Raw genomic sequence first — 20,872 nt, forward strand, 5'->3', positions numbered from 1 at the left:
GGGGTATTTGGGGAGTTAACTGGATGAGGAAGTTTTTGATGATTGTGTGACTGAACACTGAGGCAGTCAAAATTTAGTTGATAAAACCCTAGATAGACCCAGTTATAGACCAAGATCTGACTTCTACAAATTTTGTGACTTTAGGTAAATTGACTTTCTGAGTCATAGTTTCATCATCCAAAAAATAGAAATGATAGTAGGGATATGAGTCAAATTAGGTGATCTGTTTATATATAAAAACACCTTGTAAATTTTAGTGGAGTTTCCCTAGCTGTGAAATGGAGATAATAATATATCTCCACAAAGGTTATGCTGAGGATTAAATGAGAAAGCCATGCAAATCATTTACAAAGTGTTTGAAAAGATGATGCCAAGGGGAATAGGTATTAGTCATCATTATCATGATCATTATTATTACTACTTATATTCTACACCTATGAAAAGGTATGATTTTATTATGGTAGCATTTTGATTATGGTTTTGCCACTAATTTATTGTTTAGGGTTTTAAAGGAGTAGTATCACGACTCCCTTAACCCCTTGGCAAAATCTTCATCTCAGAATTCAAGTCCTTAATTATTAGAGATTTTGACAATTATCTTTCATTTGCATAGTGCTTTGTTTATTTCAAAGGGCTTTCATAAATATTTATCTCATTAACTCCTGAAAACAATCCTGATCATTAAGCAGGGTGAGAGTGACAAACACCAACTGGGAGATGGACAAATTGTAGCCGGGAGCATTGTTTTATGGCCACGGTCACAAAACAAGCTTATGGAGGATACAGTGGATCCATCTGCTGCTGTTGCAGAGACCTCGCAGAGTTCCAGTTTATGCCTCTACTCATCCATGGCTGCCCTTTGGGGGAGCTTCTGGAAGACGGATACTAAAAGAACACCGATGCCTTTGAATTTTCCGCATACCAAGTGGTGTTCAAGGACATCGGAGGCCTTGTTGACTACTTCTCAAATTCACTTTTTAAAAACTCTAAAGACGTCTTTTTTGTTTTTGCTTGATGATTCTGAATATAGCAAAAAGATGTAATTTGTTTGAAAGCTTTCTGCAGCATCAGTGTAGGAGCTCCAAAAAGCGAGTTAAAACTTTTGCAATTGCAGGATTTACAACAGAATATTAAGAGGGATTATCTCTGGGTCGTGGGATTAGATGTAATTTTCCTTATTTTTTGCTTTTTTGCTTCTCTGTACTTGCTGCTTGTTTTTTACTCCTCATTAAATTTTATGTAAAAATAGCAATTATATTAGGTTGGCAACACTACCACACTTTGGAGCTGGTGTACGTCCCCTCTACTTGCTACCTGGGTGACTTTGGAAAACTTCCTTCACCTCCCTGAATCTCAGTTTCCTTATCTATGAAATATGATAATAATAACACACAGCTCACGGAGTTGTGAGGGATTAAAAGAAATAACATAAAGATCATGGCATATGATAGGTGATCAATTAATATATATCTACCACCACCCTAACCTCTTCTTTCCTACTCTTCAAACTTATCGTAGTTTTAGGCTGGAGAATAATTCTATGTGGAATAAAATATACACATTTGCAAAACTAAGTGAATGCTTTAAGGTGACTAATTATCCAAATCTCAATTCTTTCCCACATGTCCTTTGGTGACAGGCTCTTACAAGATAGTCTAATTAAACGCTACGTGGCAAAGAACAGGGAAGCCTGCCAGGTTATCATAGACGGGAGGCTGTGAAGCACTGTTTGCAAAGACATCCTTAGCAGTGAGGAGACGGAAGGCAGTAGCCTGCGCAGTGTGGAGTGTCTGGCTTTCTCCTGGGACAGGCCAGAATTCAGGCATCCCGGGGTCCCGCGCCTGCTTCTTTTGGTCCTTGTTCAGATCACTCCGCCTAATAGGAACCTGCGGCCTCGGTTTCAGAGCTTGGGCTCGGTGTAGGCAGCTCTCTCTAATTGGTTTATGTCATTCTTTAGGAATTTCTTTTCTTTAAAGTTGGCGACTTGAAGCCAGACTGTGAGAAGAGATTCTGTGACACCCATATCTGTTTTGTTTTTCCCCAGGTTATAAATGAGGTGTTGTGGCAGCTCCTCTGGCAGTGTCCCTAGATTGGCTCCCAATTTCCACAGAGTTGGAGGCCTGGGCTGTGTGGATGGGAGGCCCCCATCTTCTATCCTCACCTTCGCACACGGGGAAGAGCCCTGGTGGCAAAGTGCCTGCAGGAACCAGCCACTTTCCTTTGACCCTCTGCACGTAAAACCTAGGGCCTCCAGATCTGGGGCCTGGATAATTGAAGAGCTCTTTCATTCCTGGTGAGGGTTTGGCTGAGGGAAGGTGGGGAAAGATGTGGCAGGAAAGGGAGCAAAGAAATGTCAAGGGTGGGTTTGCTACAACACAGACTCTTCAAACTCAGCAGGATGGGGAATAAACCCATATTCCTCCCAGACCTGCACTGACTCTTCTGGTTAAGGGCACAACTGTCTTCTCACTCACTGAGAATGAAAACTTCAGGGCCATCGAAAAGCTGAGAGAAGGGTGCACTAAACAATTTTTCAAGGATATTTCCAACTTGAAGTCAAGAACCTATTAGCTTTGACTCTGAAGTTTACCTCTTTTTTGTGTGTCTGATGATTGTTCTTTATTAGTATTTAAAAAAATTATTTCTCTTAATGTTCTTTTATTCAAATTCTATTTGACTAATATTAATATTGCTAATATACTTTGTGCAATAATTTGCAAGGCATATCTTTTTCTATCACTTTATACTCAGTCTTTATGTGTGGTTTTGTTTTAGGAGCACTTTTTATAAGTGGAACATAGTGGATTTTACTTTCCTTCTTTTTTTTAAAAAAAATTGACAATCTCCATAATAGAACAGTTTTACCTATTTAACTTTTTTTTATTTTTAACATCTTTATTGGAGTATAATCGCTTTACAATGGTGTGTTAGTTTCTGCTTTATAACAAAGTGAATCAGCTATACATATACATATATCCCCATATCCCCTCCCTCTTGTGTCTCCCTCCCACCCTCCCTATCCCACCCCTCTAGGTGGTCACAAAGCACTGAGCTGACCTCCCTGTGCTATGCAGCAGCTTCCCAGTAGCTATCTGTTTTACGTTTGGTAGTGTATATATGTCCATGCCACTCTCTCACTTTGTCCCAGCTTACCCTTCCCCCTCCCCATGTCCTCAAGTCCATTCTCTAGTAGGTCTGCATCTTTCTTTCTGTCTTGCCCCTAGAACTTTTTTTTTTTTTTAGATTCCATATATATGTGTTAGCATGTGGTATTTGTTTTTCTCTTTCTGACTTACTTCACTCTGTATGACAGGCTCTAGGTCCATCCACCTCACTACAGATAACTCAGTTTCGTTTCTTTTTATGGCTGAGTAGTATTCCATTGTATATATGTGCCACATCTTCTTTATCCATTCATCTGTCGATGGACACTTAGGTTGCTTCCATGTCCTGGCTATTGTAAATAGAGCTGCAATGAACATTGTGGTACATGACTCTTTTTGAATTATGGTTTTCTTAGGGTATATGCCCAGTAGTGGGATTGCTGGGTTGTATGGTAGTTCTATTATTAGTGTTTTAAGGAACCTCCATACTGTTCTCCATAGTGGCTGTATCAATTTACATTCCCACCAACAGTGCAAGAGCGTTCCCTTTTCTTCACACCCTCTCCAGCATTTATTGTTTGTAGATTTTTTGATGACGGCCATTCTGACTGGTGCGAGATGATATCTCATTGTAGTTTTCATTTGCATTTCTCTAACGATTAATGATGTTGAGCATTCTTTCATGTGTTTGTTGGCAGTCTGTGTATCTTCTTTGGAGAAATGTCTATTTAGGTCTTCTGCCCGTGTTTGGATTGGGTTGTTTGTTTTTTTGATGTTGAGCTGCATGGGCTGCTTGTAAATTTTGGAGATTAATCCTTTGTCAGTTGCTTCATTTGCAAATATTTTCTCCCATTCTGAGGGTTGTCTTTTGGTCTTGTTTATGGTTTCCTTTGCTGTGCAAAAGCTTTTAAGTTTCATTAGGTCCCATTTGTTTATTTTTGTTTTTATTTTCATTTCTTTAGGAGGTGGGTCAAAAAGGATCTTGCTCTGATTTACGTCATAGAGTGTTCTGCCTATGTTTTCCTCTAAGAGTTTGATAGTGTCTGGCCTTACATTTAGGTCTTTAATCCATTTTGAGTTTATTTTTGTGTATGGTGTTAGGGAATGTTCTAATTTCATTCTTTTACATGTAGCTGTCCAGTTTTCCCAGCACCACTTTTTGAAGAGGCTCTCTTTTCTCCATTGTGTATACTTGCCTCCTTTATCAAAGGTAAGGTGACCATATGTGTGTGGGTTTATCTCTGGGCTTTCTATCCTGTTCCATTGATCTGTATTTCTGTTTTTGTGCCAGTACCATACTGTCTTGATTACTGTAGCTTTGTAGTTCTTTTTTTTTTAAATTTTAATATTTTTCTTACTGCCTTGGTCCAGGTCTTGTGATTCCTTCACACAGAGGCTCCTAAATGATCTCATTTACTTTTTACTCTCCCAAATCCAACCTGCCTCTCAAGTTTTTACCACTTAATCTTCTTTAAATCAAAGCTGTGGTCAACTTCATATCTCTACTCTTATGAAAAGCTTTCCTCAGCCCCCAGCTGTTTATAGGATCATATCTTACAATATAGGGACAAACTCATTAGCCGAGTTTTCAATATGTTTTATTACCTGACTCCAGTCTATTTGTCCAACCTCTGGGTTGACTTCTTCTCCCATGTATACTAGGCTTAGGTCACACTGGAACACTCAACATTTTCTGTGTAATGTTTGACAATTTCTTCTGGGAATATGATGCAGTATTCTAAGTACAACGGGGTAGCTGGATATATGAAATATGTGAATGTCTCCCTGTCAGTTTAACCTTCCCACCAGCTGGTTCTGCCCACAGGGGACTGACTGGTGATTTTAACTGAAGTTTAAGTTTGTAGAGAAGGATTAGTGTGAAGAAGATTTGGGATCCAGTGTTCAGACTGTGTTGCTTCTGCAACAGTGATGTTTAAGATCCTACAGATGGGAAAAACAAAACAAACAAACAAACAAAAAAGAAAAAGAAAAAAGCAAGCTTTTCTTGGAACTAATTCTAAATAATGTAATAATCAGATTGATGGCATAATATCACCATATGAGACAGTAAAATTTGTGCTTGGGACCCATTTTACTTCTTGAGTGGGGGAGACTGAGCAAAGGTAGAACTAGAATGATAAACTAACATTACTGAAAGACTCTGCATCTTACACGATTTTTGCAGGGAGTTTGGCTGGGTAAAATCTACTGCCAGCCTGCCTCTACCCGCTTTGGAGAGATGAAGAGTAGGCTGTGTATCTTAGGGGGAAATACATAGGCCTTAAGGTCAAATAGACCAAAGACAATAATTCACTACTTTCAACTAGGCTTTTTGAATAGTTTGCATTTCAATTTCCTCATAAATCTAGAAAATGATATCTGCTTTGAAAGATTGCTATAAGGTGTACAGGCAATGAATGTAAACGGTCTGATTAATAAATGGCAGCCATGTTTCTTATCGTACCAGGCCATGACTTACCAGAGAGAGCTCACTATGTACGCACTACATGCTTCCACGCAGAACATGAATGTTCCCCTTTTCTGTATCATCCCCAATCACTCACCTCACACACACACACACACACACACACACACACACACACACAATGGGGGCAGTGGAGAGAGAGAATTTCTCCCTTATTTTAGCACAGGGAGCAACTGGTTCATGACTTAAGTGCAATATTAATATTGACACTTCTCAATATTCATCTTGCCTAGGGTGAGAAGTAGAAAAACTCCAACACTTTCCCACATTCATGCCTTCGTATCATGTCTTTCTATTTAGAATGACCTTTCTCATCTATGGGTATCCACTTCTTCTTATACCTTCATGTTCCAATCGCTACTTCTTTCAGTATTCACTGATTGTTAAGTCAGTGGTGAAATCTCCCTTTTTGCTTTTCTTTTCATGGTTTTCTCCTCCCTTCTTTCTTAGACCACGTGTGTCTTTCCCAGTAGACTGTGAACAGCCTAATGCAGAGGACTTCCCTGGCTTATCTCCAGTGAATGCTGCTGGGGCAGTGTTTGGACCAGTGAATGCTGTTAGGGCAGTATTTGGTCCCACTGAGCCCACGTTTGCTGAATGAATATTATTGTTGCTAAGATAGAGTTCAATCCTTTACATCTTTAAAACTCCATCGTCTCTATGGCTTTAAATGGAAATTCATCTTTGTTTAGTATTCAGTACTTAGTTAACATAAACTCTATTGGGCATCACTCTGATTACGAAAAGGGCCTTGGTCTCTTTGTCCTTTACATTATTGTGAAGAAGCAACTTTGATACTCTGAGACTCATTTCTTCTCTGCTGTCTGTAGAAATATGTGGGGATATGGTAGAAGAAGGCTGTAGTTGGACCGGAAGCATCTTTAGGGGATTCATGTATGTGCAGATTTTAATTTCAATGATTAGAAGTTCCCAAGGGTGCATGCTACTGTATTAGGCATGATGCAGGGTTAATTAAAGACGATGCTCAAACTGTCTTTGTGGCTCTTACAACATTTTGGATAATGCTCATAATACAAATGGAATTAATTTTGCCAGACACTGAAATGTTTTGCCACTTCCTGATTATGTTGTGGGAAGGTGATCTATTTGGTTTCATTTTTAAACTATCTCTTTTGTTTTTAACACTTAAGTCATTTCTTAACCTTTGGCCAGGTTAGGAGATAGGAGACCTATCTATCAATCTATCTATCTATCTATCAGTGTCACCTGTTTGGGGTTCTATCTCCCTTAGTTCAAGAATTTGTTCTAAAATGGAGGTACATCGTATGATAAGCTGGGAATTCAATGCCTGTCTTGCCATGATATAGCATGTTGAATTCCTTTTGCTTTTGCCTTGAGCTTTTAGCCTACATAAGTCATCGGAAGGGCTTGTTTGTTCTGCCGTATAGTTTCTGATCAAAAACTTCTTTATGAAAGATCAGGTGCCAAAGGTGGAATTTAACTATGAGTTATATTTTCCATGTCTACTTTCTCCAAAAGTCAATTTGAAAAATCAACTTTTCACAAGATATTTTAGCAGCAGCAGGTGTGAAAAAGACTCAGGAATTAGAAACTGTACTTGATAGTAAACTCCCGGTAAGTCAGCCGTGTGGTAAGTCACCAGCACAGCTCATGTTGTTGTTGGATAAATTAGCAGATATACAGCCTCTAGAAAAAAGGAGCGGGCTGTCATAGTGTATTCCACAGCGCCTGAATCACTGTTGGAGTATTGTTTTCTTTTCTTGGCCACATACTTTAATAAGGGCATTGAGAAACTGGAACATATTCAGAAGAGGGTAACTCGGCTGATCAGGGATTTTTGACCTTGTCAAGTGAGCAATGGTTGAAGGAACTAGGTGTTTGTTGTCATTTTTGTTGCTTTAAAACACACACACATACACAGAGGGAGATTCTATGATAGAAAGTTGTATCACTGTCAACATTTGAATAATCTTCAAGCAAACCTAATACAAGTCAATTTTCTTGATGAAAAATGAATTTTCTTGAGGGTTTCTGTTTGATAATTCCATTATATGGTAGGAAAACTGTCTCAATTTTAGCATTTGGATTTTGCCTTGAACTATAATAGATTACCAGAAGAACCCTCTTCTCTTACATACCTGCCTTGCAATTATGTACAAACCATTGTGCCTTCCACCAGCCAACCAAGACCCCTGCCCTAGGTCCTCACTGTAGATAGCCCTCCTTTGATCCTTATCTAGCTGTGCCCATCCCTACAGAGTGAGGAGCATTTAGGGCCAAAGGGCTATGCCCACCCATAGCCCATGTCCCTCCCTCCCAGCTACTTCTTACTAGGACCGGTGGTATTAGGATCACCTGGGAGCTTATTAGAAGTATAGTCCAGAACCTCGGGGTCCACTCCAACAACTGAATCAGAATCTGTGTTTTAACGAGTTCCCCAGGTGATTCAAATATGTATTACAATTTGTCAAGCATTGTTTTAGACCATGCTCTGGGTACCTGAGATGCTAGAATTCTTGGCCCAAGTGGCCTCACACCTGCTTTCAGGGCTCTTCAGTGGGTTTGTCCTCCCAAGAGCATACCATGCTGCCAATGGACATGTACTTAGGCCTGAGCGGTGACCAAGAGATGACCATTTAGGAAGCACACCTATGGATGGAAGTTGGAGAGATGGGCTAATTGTTCTCACTCATGTATGCAAAGCTGCCACACTGACAGAGAGAAAACAAGGATTGAAGTAAGAGGGAGGATCTCGGTTCTCTATCTGTATTGTTGCTCTGGGCCTGGGTGGAAATATAAAGCTCTGTGGTAGAGGTAAATCTTAAGTAAAAACAAAATCATAAAACCAAGCTCATATGTATGCAAAACAATACTATTTCAACATGAAGATAAATCAAAAACCCCAAGTAAACCCTACCTCACTTACCTCAAAGCAAATATACACTGTGGAATGTAGGTAAATCAGTTCTATTTCAGGAAATGTCTGGAATTTCTTAACTTTGTACATAGCTTAGTATTTTACACCATGTTCCTTCTTTGTCACACACCCTCCCCCATCAAATTATGATTTGGCAGATTTTGCAAAAATGCAAAAGAAACTAGCAGGAGGGCAAGAGATTTCAGACTCTTCTTTTGATTTAATTTACAGAGCTCTGCTAAAGGAGTCCTTTAAACCTGTTTTGAGAAGTACCAGGCACTCTACATATAACCCTACAATAGTTCTGCAAGGTAGGCATTCTTATCTTCATTTTGCAAACCCGGTAACAGACTATGAGGATTAACGTGACTTCCCCAGACCATGTAGTAAATGAAGACACTGAAATTTGAACCCAGGTCTGTATCCTCTAAACTTTATGACTTCTTTTAGTACTTCAAAGTACCTCATTAAATGCCATGGGGTCTTTTTGTTGTCTGAGTTTCACTTGTGATAGGCAGAGTATATTCCTTTTGGGCAGGGATGGAAGGGGCCACTGAACACCCAATTCTTGCTGAACAGTTTAAACGGCTCACGTGGACCGTGACCAAGAGGGAACGTGATGTTCATTGTGACTACATTTTTGTGTGGGAGTTAGAGATGGACATTTTTGCTTTGTCCACAAAAGGTACTGTATTAAATACCATAAATAAACTTCCCGAAGAAGTGTTTTCATAAACTTAAAGGGAAAAATAAATAAGTATATGACATTCAGTCTCTTGAAATTTATTCTGTTTCAGTTCCCCCAAACTGGAAAAAGCAAAACGTTTGCAGCCATCGGAGCATGATCCAAGGGGCAGTGTTAGGAGAGGATCTGGGTTTCTGCTCTGTGAGTCAGTCTTCTCTGCCCATTGCCTTTCTGGGCAACCCTGGTTGTTTCCCAAAGGGCCATGGAGAGGTGGGCCAGGAGTTTGCAATAACTGGTCTATCTAATTGCCCTTTTATGTATTCCAGACAATCTACTCTCAACCCCTCTTGAGAAGAAATGAAACAGATAAGATTCAAAAAATGTTTTTCTCAGAAGAAGCTGTTTGTTTTTTTTTTTAACTTAGCTACTCTGTGCTTGTTGAAACTTGGTTATTTGGGGGTGCTTAAAAGTAACTTCCTTTTAAGAAAGGAACAAAAACTTACACAAACCTGAAGCCAATGCAATTTGCCAAATATACCAATTGATAATAGAGGGAGTTGCCTCAAAATTGTTTCCTTTATTGTGTGGCATTTTTTCTTGGTAGCTCTGCAAGAGTTAACCTCTCCTCTGTATACATGACAGCCTCTTGGCACAGAAGGATCCCAATATGGAACTGGCATGCCAGCTTCAGCAGCACAGTGCTTTCAGAGCAGGATCACAGATAGACTACCTGCACACAAAAGTACAACCCCTTCTGTTCTGGGCATTTCTCTAAAAATCTCATTTTATGTATACCTCGGAATGGATGGATTCCCCAATCTCCCTTAAACAAACAAAAAACAATTCAAGAGCTCATTTTTAAAACTAAAATTCAGAAATGTAGACTAATGAAAGGAAAAAGCAGCGGCCAGATCAATCTAGTCTGAGGGATGAATATTTCTGTTGTGTTGTGATTTGTATTTTTAGCAGTAAAGACCACGGGTCTATTCATTTCAAAACTGGCTGGCCATCACGAGGTGGATATTGTGAAGGCAATGGCCATGGTTTGGACATAGAGTCTATTCTTGAACAGTTCCAGTTCATCTGATGATATAAGACAAATATTCAGAATACTTTCATGTTGGTGAAATGATCACACATGCTGTAAGATAGGCTCAGCAAGTTGAATTGTTCGGTTGGAGGCTTGAGGAGTTCTGGCTTTGAATATTGGAAATGAATGCTAGGACTCTGCTGTTTGAGGGCTTGAATGTCAGGCTGGGCAAGTGTTTCGAATTTGTTAGGCATCTGTAAGTGCCTTTAAGTTTCTGAGCTGGCTGGATCAGTACTGTGCAGAAAGGCAGAGGGTGGGTTAATTTAGATGAAGAGAGAGTACAAATGAAAATGTGAGCTCCAAAATGACTGTCTTTCTCACTTTGTCCAGTTTACCCTTCCCCCTCCCTGTGTCCACCTAGAGGGGTGGGATAGGGAGGGTGGGAGGGAGCTGCAAGAGGGAGGGGATATGGGGATATATGTATATGTATAGCTGATTCACTTTGTTATACAGCAGAAACTAACACAACATTGTAAAGCAATTATACTCCAATAAAGATGTTAAAACAATCAAACAAACAAAATGACTGTCTTTACATTGACTCACTGGGGAATGAACGACCGGTTGGGATAAATGTCTCTTTTTTAATTGATTGATTGATTGAAATATAGTTGTTATATATATTATAACATTTTTATATTGTAAAAATGTTGTGCTACTTTCTGCTGTACAGCAAAGTGATTCAGTTGTACCTATATATACAAATCTATTCTTTTTCAGATTCTTTTCCATCATAGGTTATTACAAGATATTGAGTATAGTTCCCTATGCTATACAGTAGATACTTATTGTTTTATTTATTTTATATATAGTAGTGTGTATCTGTTAATCCTAAACTCCTAGTTTATCCCGCACCCTTCCCCTTTGGTAACCATAAGATTGTTTTCTATGTCTGTGAGTCTGTTTCTGTTTTGTAAATGAGTTCATTTGTATCATTTTTTTAGATTCCACATATAAGTGATATCATATGATATTTGTCTTTGTCTGACTTACTTCACTGAGTATGATAATCTCTAGGTCCATCCGTATTGCTGCAAATGGCATTATTTCGTTCTTTTCCATGGCTGAATAATATTCCGGTGTGTGCATGTGTGTGTGTGAGTGTGTGTGTGTATCTCACATCTTCTTTATCTATTCATCTGTTGATGGACACTTAGGCTGCTTCCACGTCTTGGCTGTCATAAATAGCACTGCTATGAACATTGGGGTGCGTGCATCTTTTTGAATTATAATTTTCTCCAGATATAGACCCAGGAGTGGGATTGCTGGATCCCATGGTAACTCTATTTTTAGTTTTTTAAGTACCTCCATACTGTTCTCCATAGTGGCTGCACCAATCTACATTCCCAACAAAAGTGTAGGAGGGTTCCTTTTTCTCCACACCCTCTCCAGCATGTATTATTTGTAGATTTTTTGAGGATGGCCATTCTGACTGGAGTGAGGTGATACCTCATGGTAGTTTTGATCTGCATTTCTGTAATGATTAGTGACGTTGAGCATCTTTTCATGCGCCTGCTGGCCATCTGTATGTCTTCTTTGGAGAAATGTCTGTTTAGGTCTTCTGCTCATTTCTGTTTGGGTTGTTATCATTGTTGTTGTTTTTGATATTTTTTGTAGTTTTGAGTGTGGCTGTCAGGGACATATTTTCTCACTTAATTAAAACACTCCCCACTGATTCTCCAGTAGCTTCTCATTAGCTTTTTCTTCTTCTTCTTTTTAAAAAATATTTATTTACTTATTTGGCTGCACTGGGTCATTAGTTGCGGCACACGGGATCTTTGTTGTGGCATGTGGGATCTAGTTCCCTGACCAGGGATCGAACCAGGGCCCCATGCATTGGGAGCATGGAGTCTTAACCGCTGGACCACCAGGGAAGTCCCATCTTAGCTTCTGTGTTAGGATTAGGCTGCTCCAGACCTTTCACAGTCCTGATCAACCACCTAACCTCAATCTTACCACTTATGTAGCCTTCTTCTGGCCTGTCTCCTACTACGCTGCTGACTCGTATGTAGTCAAACTGGAAATAGATAAGAGCATCATAAAAATACAAATCATGACACATACACTGAATTTCTCTGTTTCTCTCCCCAACCCCAACCCAAATGAGTCTTTGCTCTCATGATTTCCTCTGCCTTCAGTGCACTTAACGCTATTCTTTTTCAATCACCTTGACTTATCAAAGACCTCATGTCCATCAAACCCCAGCTAAAAGACCATCTACTTTACAAAACCATTAGACTGCTCTGAGTTTCTTGAAGACTTGTTATATGTTCTTCAAGCTCTTTGCATGGTACTTGGTACAGGGTTGAAGATCATTAAACATGTGTTAAATAAATGAAACCTTCTTTGATTCAACTCTAAGGGATTGTTCCAACCTCTAAGTCTTATTTACAATTTTATCCAGAGCAATTTCTCTGGGCTTTATAGAGGAATGTTAATAGGGATTTGCTCATAATGTTGACACTCAAAGCAATTGTTAAATATTGTGGGAGTTACACTCTAAAAGGTTTGAAGGAAGGATCAGAATAGGAGGCTCCTTGTACAGAATATCATAATGCCAGTCTACCAGGGTATGTCTCTAAGGATGACAAAATTTCATGTTATCTTCATCAGTGGCAAGCAGGTTATCATTTTTAATCCTGGGATCACAATTTGTTTCATTCTGACAAGCATGGAGCTCCAAATGACCTTCTAAAACATGAGCGTTTAGGTGGCCAAGACTAAAAGGACCATACAGTTTCTTCTCCTTTATCTAAAACTTATTTACCCTCAACCTTATGGGATTAGCTTTCCATTTAAGTGGCATCTGTGAAACCAAAGCTTTTGCTATAAAATGGACACACTTCCCTTTAGGAAAGGGACTGAGAAGGGTTTTTTTGTTTGTTTGTTTGTTTGTTTAGTTATTTGCCCATGACTCCAATAGTAACACATTCCTAGTTAACCTGTCAGTAAGAGTATAGAAATAGCAAATTAGAAAGAAGAGCTCTGGAGTCAGGAGTGTTGATAGCAGCAGGAAATGACGGCCTGATGGTGAGAGAAGAGAGAGCTGTTATAAGAACTAATAAAGTTAGCAGTCAAGAATGTTTTAGAACTTGAGTAATAGCCTTACTCTTCATATACAACAGTTGGCTTTCTTAAAGGAAAACGTGAGAGGATGGGAAAGAAGTGTGGAGGTTTAAGTATTAATCTAGGTACTCTTCTAAATTTCTGTCTCTGTTTTGGCAAAGTTAATGGGTGAAGGACATAGGACATACATGAATAATAAATCCCTTCCATGTCTTAAAGTCTGGGGTTTGTGATGATTTTTATTAAGCCATAAAAGAATTAGTTATTTTTAATATAAACTGTTTAAGAAAGTAAGAATGTAAGTTTTAAAATGATATCCATCCAAATAATCCATTCGTACAACTTCTGGAAAATAAAAAATTTCTGTATGTCATTTAAGTGAAACCCCATAGTAGATGATCCTTGGCTCTTTCTGGTCAGAAATGCTGGATATGTGCATAGTTGAGTGTCTTCTAGAGGGTAACTAATCTAGAGCCTTTAGTATTTTATAAGAAGGATGTCTTAGTCTTTTGGGGCTGCTGTAACAAAACATCAAAGACTGAGTAGCTTATAAACAACCAAAATTTCTCTCACACAATTCTGGAATCTGGGAAGTCCAAGATCAAGGTGCCAGCAGACTCAGCGTCTAGTGAAGGCCTGCTTTCTGCTTCAAGTATGGTGCCTTCTCTCTGTGTCCTCAAATAGCGGAAGGGGTGAGGGACCTCTCTGGGATCTCTTTCATAAGGGCACTAATCCTATTCATGAGAACTCTGCCCTCATGACCTAATCACCTCCCAAAGGCTTCACTCCCTAATTCCATCATCTTGGGCATTAGGATTTCAACATATAACGTTTGGGAGGACACAAACACTGTGTAAGCATAGCAAAGGGAAATGAAGATCCAGAGATAGTGTGCCCAGCTCTAAGCCACACAGAAAGTTAGCATTGGTGCTAGGATTAGACCCAGGTTTTAGTGACTGCCAGTTCAGGAAACATACTGCCATAACATGTAACATTCTAAGGATGGACTCATATGGCATTCAAACTCGTAGGCATCCTAACTTGGTCTGTGAATTTATTTATTCATCTATCATCATTAAAGAAGGACTTATTAAGTGATTGCTATGTACCTGGCACTATAAGTGTCCATGTTTTTTACTTTATTCTAAGTATTTGCTGTGAGCACACACACACACACACACACACACACACACACACACGCAACAACAGCACTGTAAGCCATGAAATCTTAGCTCATCAAAGGTCATCCTTTGGTTTGGACCTCAGTCTTCTTCACCTCAACCCTGAATGTGACCACCTCAAGGACAAGCACATCTAAAGTTTCCCAAGCAGATCAACTTCTCCTTTAAGGACTCTCAGCCCCGGAGCTTCCATACATTTTTTCTGTTTCCCTTTTTGTAATTATTCACCCTCACTTTCTCTGAGTTCTGCTTTTGTTTTCACCCTAGGTCTTTTATTCTGCCATTTAAGATGATTTCTTCTTCTTCTAGGAGGAGAAGGGTCAGGTCTCAGCAGCCGTCTGAGAATTTCTCTTAGCCATTAAGTTATCCTTTGGCTTTTTGTCTAATAATATACATTATTAATGCACATTATCTTGGTCTTTCTGCACAGATATTAATTTATTGGGACAGAAAAGGATCTTAGAGATGATCTAGTTCAACTACCTGGTTTCACAGAGGACCCTTGGAGCCCAGAGAGAAGAAAATGGTTCAAGTAAGTCGGCAAATTGGTGGCAGATCAATCCGTTGAATGCAGGTTTCCTAAATGCCACTCAGAGTTCCACCTCTGGCACGACACTGCCCCTGAATTCTCTCTTTATAGACACCGCTGATCTGTTTTTAACTTTATCACTTGCCTCTTCCTCGAGGAATATAACTCACAGAGTTTCTTGGTTACCCATGCCAGTAAATGGTTAATCTCACTGAGTCCAAGGCCCTGGAAACTTCTGGGAGGGAGCCAGGTGAGCAAAGAGAGCAGATAAAGGCAGCACCTGCCTTGGGTTTGGAACAGCCTGGGGACACGGAGAGAATGTAAACACGTTCTGCAAATCTTATTGTCTGACTCTGTGCCAGCGTCTTTTGGGTTCTTGTCATGGAAAATGTTTCCTCTGAGGTCATTCATTGAACAGAGGAGCACTGAATACCCTCCAGGGTGCCAACCCAGTCCCCCCTTTTGTCCAGGTTAAATAAGCAAGGGACTAACGTTTCATGGGCCTAGAAGGCCCACCTTTCAACAATACAGGCTGGGAGGTAGGGAAAAGGAGCAACTTAGAAAATACACTGTGCTGTTCTGAACTGCTCTCTCCCCCGGCTGCCCGCCCTCCTCCTTCCTCCAGTGCGGCCTCCCTCTGTTTGCTCACCCATACTTACAAGCACACGCCCTGCGTTTAGAGCAAGCGTTAATGTCTGTGCTTCCTCATAAATCTCGGTTTGCTGCCTGGAGCTATGTTTTTAATTCTGTGGTGGAGCTTTGAGAGTCCAGAATGAGTAGAAAGGAGGGGCAGCGGATGGATGTAGTAATGGAAGCTGCCATTGCTCCTTCCGGGGAGCTAGACTCCTCATTTGCTTCTTTGAACAGGTAGTTTATACCTCAGCACAGCATCTGTGAAGGCCAGGATGGAAGGAGAGGGGGGCGTGGGAAAAGATGTTGGCTATCTCACACTGTGCAAAAGGATGCATGGCTTCTCTCCGAAGAAAGAAAAATGTGTGGAATGAGCAAATGAACCCAGACTGGTGACCGGCTGGCATATTTTTCTACTTCAGCTAAAAATGACTTCAAGGAGAGGAGTCTGACAAAAATAACTTTTGTCTCACAAAGTTTGTAATTGAAGAAAGTTTTCCCTTCATTGAACTTGAGCTCCTCTTTGTGTTGTTAAACCGTATTTATTTTCCGTGATTGGTCCTTTGGCACTTGTTTGATAGCTTCTTCTGTATAAGCCTCATCGCTTCAACATGGCTTTGCTTTTCTGGGGTAGGAAGCAAATCTTCTACTGGGCTGCTGTGATGGTTTAAAGTAGTAATTGCTTGGGCCTTCCACCCCGCCAGCAACTGTATTTGAGTAGAATTTTGCATCTGAATCACTGAGTAAAACGTGTAATTAACATGACTAAAGGAAGAACTCTGGTCTTTGAAAATTCTGGTCCTCAGTTTATATATCTATAAAATGAAAGAATTAGAAACACACCTCTAAGGGGCCTTCCAACTCAGACAGTCTAGGACCCTAAAAATCTCCAGCTATTACTATAAACCCTCTTTCTCTACCAAGTTCTTATGAGTCCTAATGGATCATTTCTTTTACTTCTATACCTTTCTGTGAGGTTTTGAAATTTATCAGAAGTGAAGGGTACATTAACCTTCTTGCTTCCACTACTGTGACAATGGAGGCCAGATCCAGTTGGTGTCTTTGAGGATAGAAAGTGCGAACAAAATAAGTTGCAATAGATGAGCTCCTCTACTTCCGTAATGGGACTGTCAGGTTTCTATGTGTACCTGTTTAGGCCTGGGAAGCAGATAATAGTAAAACAGGCCCAGAGATCATTAGAGCATGGGCAACTGGAGTTCAGGGATTGGGCCTTATGCATTTCTCTACTCGAGATAACACACTGCACAGAAAATGTGCTAATTAAATGGTGGAATTGAAGATAGACAACTAGGAATGTTTCAGAGAACCAGCTCTAAGGTGATTTAAAAGATCATTTTTAACCTATTATAAAAGTTTTACAGAACTAGGCTTATTCAGTCTGAAGAACAGAGAATTGAAAGGGTGTTTTAAGGTGAATGAGAGTCTCTCTGATGGATTTAAGTTTAAGTAGGAAATTATATACATCAATACATTGATGGGAAACAGAAGCTGAATGCATAAGAAATACCCTGGGACTCAGAATCAGATGAAAGAAAGGGATTAATAGGTGAAGCAGAACATAGAAGATTCCAGCACCTCCTCTGTGCTAAAGATTTGCTCCTCTGGTTTTGTCTATGTCCAGAGATCATGGTGTTTATCCTCCCTCTTTTTATTCTCTTCCACTAGTGGTTCTTGACTTGATGATCTGCTTAAACCTGGTCGTACTTTTTATCTTATGTCCTGTTAACTTCATCTATTTCTATCAAAAACATTTAAAAATTGCTTATAAGTGTTGAATAAAATGAAAAAATATATAAAGGCTCTAACAGTACCCAGTAAGCGTTATGGTACATAATAGGGACTTAACATTTGCTCAGTCGGACAGAGCCTTCCAGCATACAAAACATTTTTTCATCCATTATCCTCTTGTCCCTCACGAAATTGTTGTTACCTGAAGATGAGAGAGGTGGTGTGAAATGCCCAAAGGCACAGAGCTAGCGAAAGCCAGGGTTTACACTCAGAGTATGATATTGGGAAGAGAGCTACCAAAAGTCTTTCTTTGCTAAATAATTTGATTTTGGCATTCTTTACCTGGGACTATACTCCCACATTGATTAATTTGACCAAAGCAGCTCAGCGAGAAAGACCCAATCTTCTTACCCTGACAACATAACATTTTTGTAATTTCCCCCTACCCTTCTAGTGCTAACCTATTTTCCTATAATCTCATAATTGCTATTGTTGAGAGTATATAAAAATTTACAGTTCCTTTTGAGACAGAGATTTTCTTTCTGACCTTTAGCTAGGATCCCTGGGCAGGTTTTTTGCCCACAGATCATGGCAGGCTCCGTAGGGCAATTCTTTTAACTCTGTGTCTATTGGAAATAAAGCCGGCTATGTTGTGTAATGGCAGGAGCTTAACTTTGAACGTATTTTGTGACTATAGCCCAGGATGGTGAAAAGAACCCTAACTGAAGTCTTGAGAGACCAGGGCTCTCACCAGCTCAGCCCCGCCTGCTGCGATGCTTTGGTAAAGTTTTAGTCCTTCCCGAGTCTCAATTTTCTCATCTCCACTCATCTCCAGAAAGAAGACACTGGGCTATAGCTTCCAAAAGCCCTTCTAGCTCTGACATTCTACAGTTTATAAACCTTAAATTACTCTTCCACCACATGGTGGCTGATATGTGCTTTTCCATGTTTGTAAAATAGCGTGGTAGGTGCTAAAGTTTCCGAGGAGTGATGAGATAATACTGGGTGTAGGCTTTGCAGCAGAAGATCTGTTCTACTTAAGGAGGCTATTTTGATACCCCTAAATTACAGAAGCCATAATCCAGAGGCTTCTTATGGATCCTGTATGTCCTTGACAGGGTGAATGCTAGCAGCATCATGACCATAGCTGTCCACACCATTTACACAGTTACCGAAGTCATGGAATATCACCACATCGAGACACCCTGAAGGACATATGGGGAAACTGAGATTCAGAAAGAGAAATGAGCTTGCCTATAGTCGCATAGTCATACAGCATTAAGTGTCAAAACCAAGACTAACACAGCACTCCCTGACCTCCTGTTCACTGCATTTTTTACTCTACTCTTGTCACCTCGGATGACCACTCTCATGGTAAGCACGAGTAACAGTTTAATAAAGCATTCCCAGTCATAAAGGGAACCATATTGTCTGCAGTTGCCCTAAGGAGACATTTGACAGAATATGATAGATTTTTATACGACTCTAGTACTAAAAGTTTTGCTGAGAAATACCACCTTAGTTTTACCTTTGGAGAGACTGCATGGTTGTAGATTTCTCTTCCCATCTATCGCCTTTAGAGCTCAGGAGAGAAGGTTGGCTGAGCTTGTATGTTTAGAAATATACTACATCTCTGAGAAAGGGCATTGCCACACTCAAATTGATTAATTATTTAGAAGTAGGGCCCCTCTTGAATTTCATGCTTAAACTTCATTTGAGGTTTCCCTAAAGTGAAAGATATAAACTGTATTTACCAGGAAAGCTATCCTGGAAGATTTTCATTGCCTTTGAATAAAAGCAAAATTGCACCCAGCACATAAATTGACATATGAAGCGTAAATAATTGTATCGTGCAAGTTGTTTTGAGGGACTCAAGCCAGAATGCTCCATTAACTAGCATGCATAGAATATTCATTGAGCTTAGGGCTTATTACCAGGCCAGTGGAAAAAAAAAAAAAAAGAATGAAGGAAAGTACAGGGGGGGAAGATAAATGTCAGTATAGCAGCTGAGAAAATGAAGGGTTAGAAAGGGAACTTTAGAGGTATTTATGATGTTTGTATTTTCCTCTCTCTTCTTTTTCTTTTTTCCCCTTCCTTGGCAAAGGATTAAGTACAAAAAAGGTGGGTATCAGCCTTCAAATATAATCATCAAGAATCTGAGAACTGAGCAGCAGAATGAGACAGGCTCTTTTCTTACTTCCCTTCTGAAAGAAGAAGCCGAGGAATCAGCCCGTTGGGGTGTTATATGCGTACGTGTGAGATTGTGTTTATCGACATTTCTACACGGATAAACATTCAGAAACCACAGTGACATTCCCAGAGGAATCCTGTCTTTAATACAGGAAGCGACAGCTTTGTGAAGGCATCACAATTGAGCTCTGGTTTTCCCTTGAGGTCTGGTTTTTCCTTCTAGATCCCAGGATTTAATTTCTAGAAGAAACGAGAGCTCTGTGATATTCCATGGGTCTGCTTAGAATCACAGGCAACTTAGTTTTAAAGCTTGTTGAATACAAAGCACCTGAGCTAGGCTTAATCTCCAGGGACCTCTTTTGCATTCAGAGATGTCTAAAACCATAAACCATAAATTCTGATGGGTACATGCAAAAGCAGAGGCCGCAGAAATTACAAATTTGTTATCCAGTGTGGCCACATTCCCCTGCCACAACTTTCCTCCCATCACCACTCCCAAGCTGACTTTCTCTTGCTCTGTACTTGGGTTTACCAGATGACCAGGCTTGCGCTATAACAGATGGTTACTGCCTCCTACAAAATGTGGGTCAGGACTGTGACCAGGCATAGTCTTCCTATGAGCTCTGACGTGTTTGTTGCTGCAATTTTGGTAGAAGGAATGTGTGCAGAGAATAGAGAACCATGAGACATAGAAGCTGAGGTCACAGGGTATTTTGAATTGGTCATCAACCCTCTTAAAGATCAGGCATACCCTCTTGGGAAGGTCCCAGTTCTTCCCAGTTCTTGGGAAGTCCCAGTTCTTTTCTCAGTCATTTCTTGCTTGAGTTTACTGCTTAGTGGATACTGTAGTTGTAGTCATCTTCCTTCTCCTCGAAACTGTCTCCCATGTTGATGATGTCTTCCATGTTTCAGTTCCTGTCCCACCACTTGACCTTTCCTTCTTCCTTCCTCTTTTAACTTTGACCACCAGAATATTGGCATGAGTTCAGTAACTATATTTCCAGCCATGGCCTCTGTCCAGAGCACCAGAGTCACATTTCCAACCAGGCATTTACCCACAGAATTCTCAACAACATCTTGAACTCATCATGTTTGAAACCAAATCCACACTTTCTTCTCACCTCCTGAATTCCCTGGAACAATTTAACTAGTTGGTCAGCCAATTATCTCAGCATCAATAGAAAGGCTGACTGGGGCATTACCTTCCCTTCCCACACTTTTCTATTTGTTTTAATCTAATGAAAATGGCTAATCTAAAGCAAAA

At 40.0% G+C, this 20,872-nt stretch overlaps 1 protein-coding gene across 1 annotated transcript in view; it reads left to right on the plus strand.

The window, feature by feature from the left end:
• The window catches only part of TPRG1 (tumor protein p63 regulated 1), a 110,631-nt gene that overhangs the window by 77,036 nt on the left and 12,723 nt on the right, over positions 1-20,872 (plus strand). The window lies entirely within an intron of this gene.

This window comes from Phocoena phocoena, chromosome 4 (assembly GCF_963924675.1).
Source record: "Phocoena phocoena chromosome 4, mPhoPho1.1, whole genome shotgun sequence".
Lineage (NCBI taxonomy): Eukaryota > Metazoa > Chordata > Mammalia > Artiodactyla > Phocoenidae > Phocoena > Phocoena phocoena.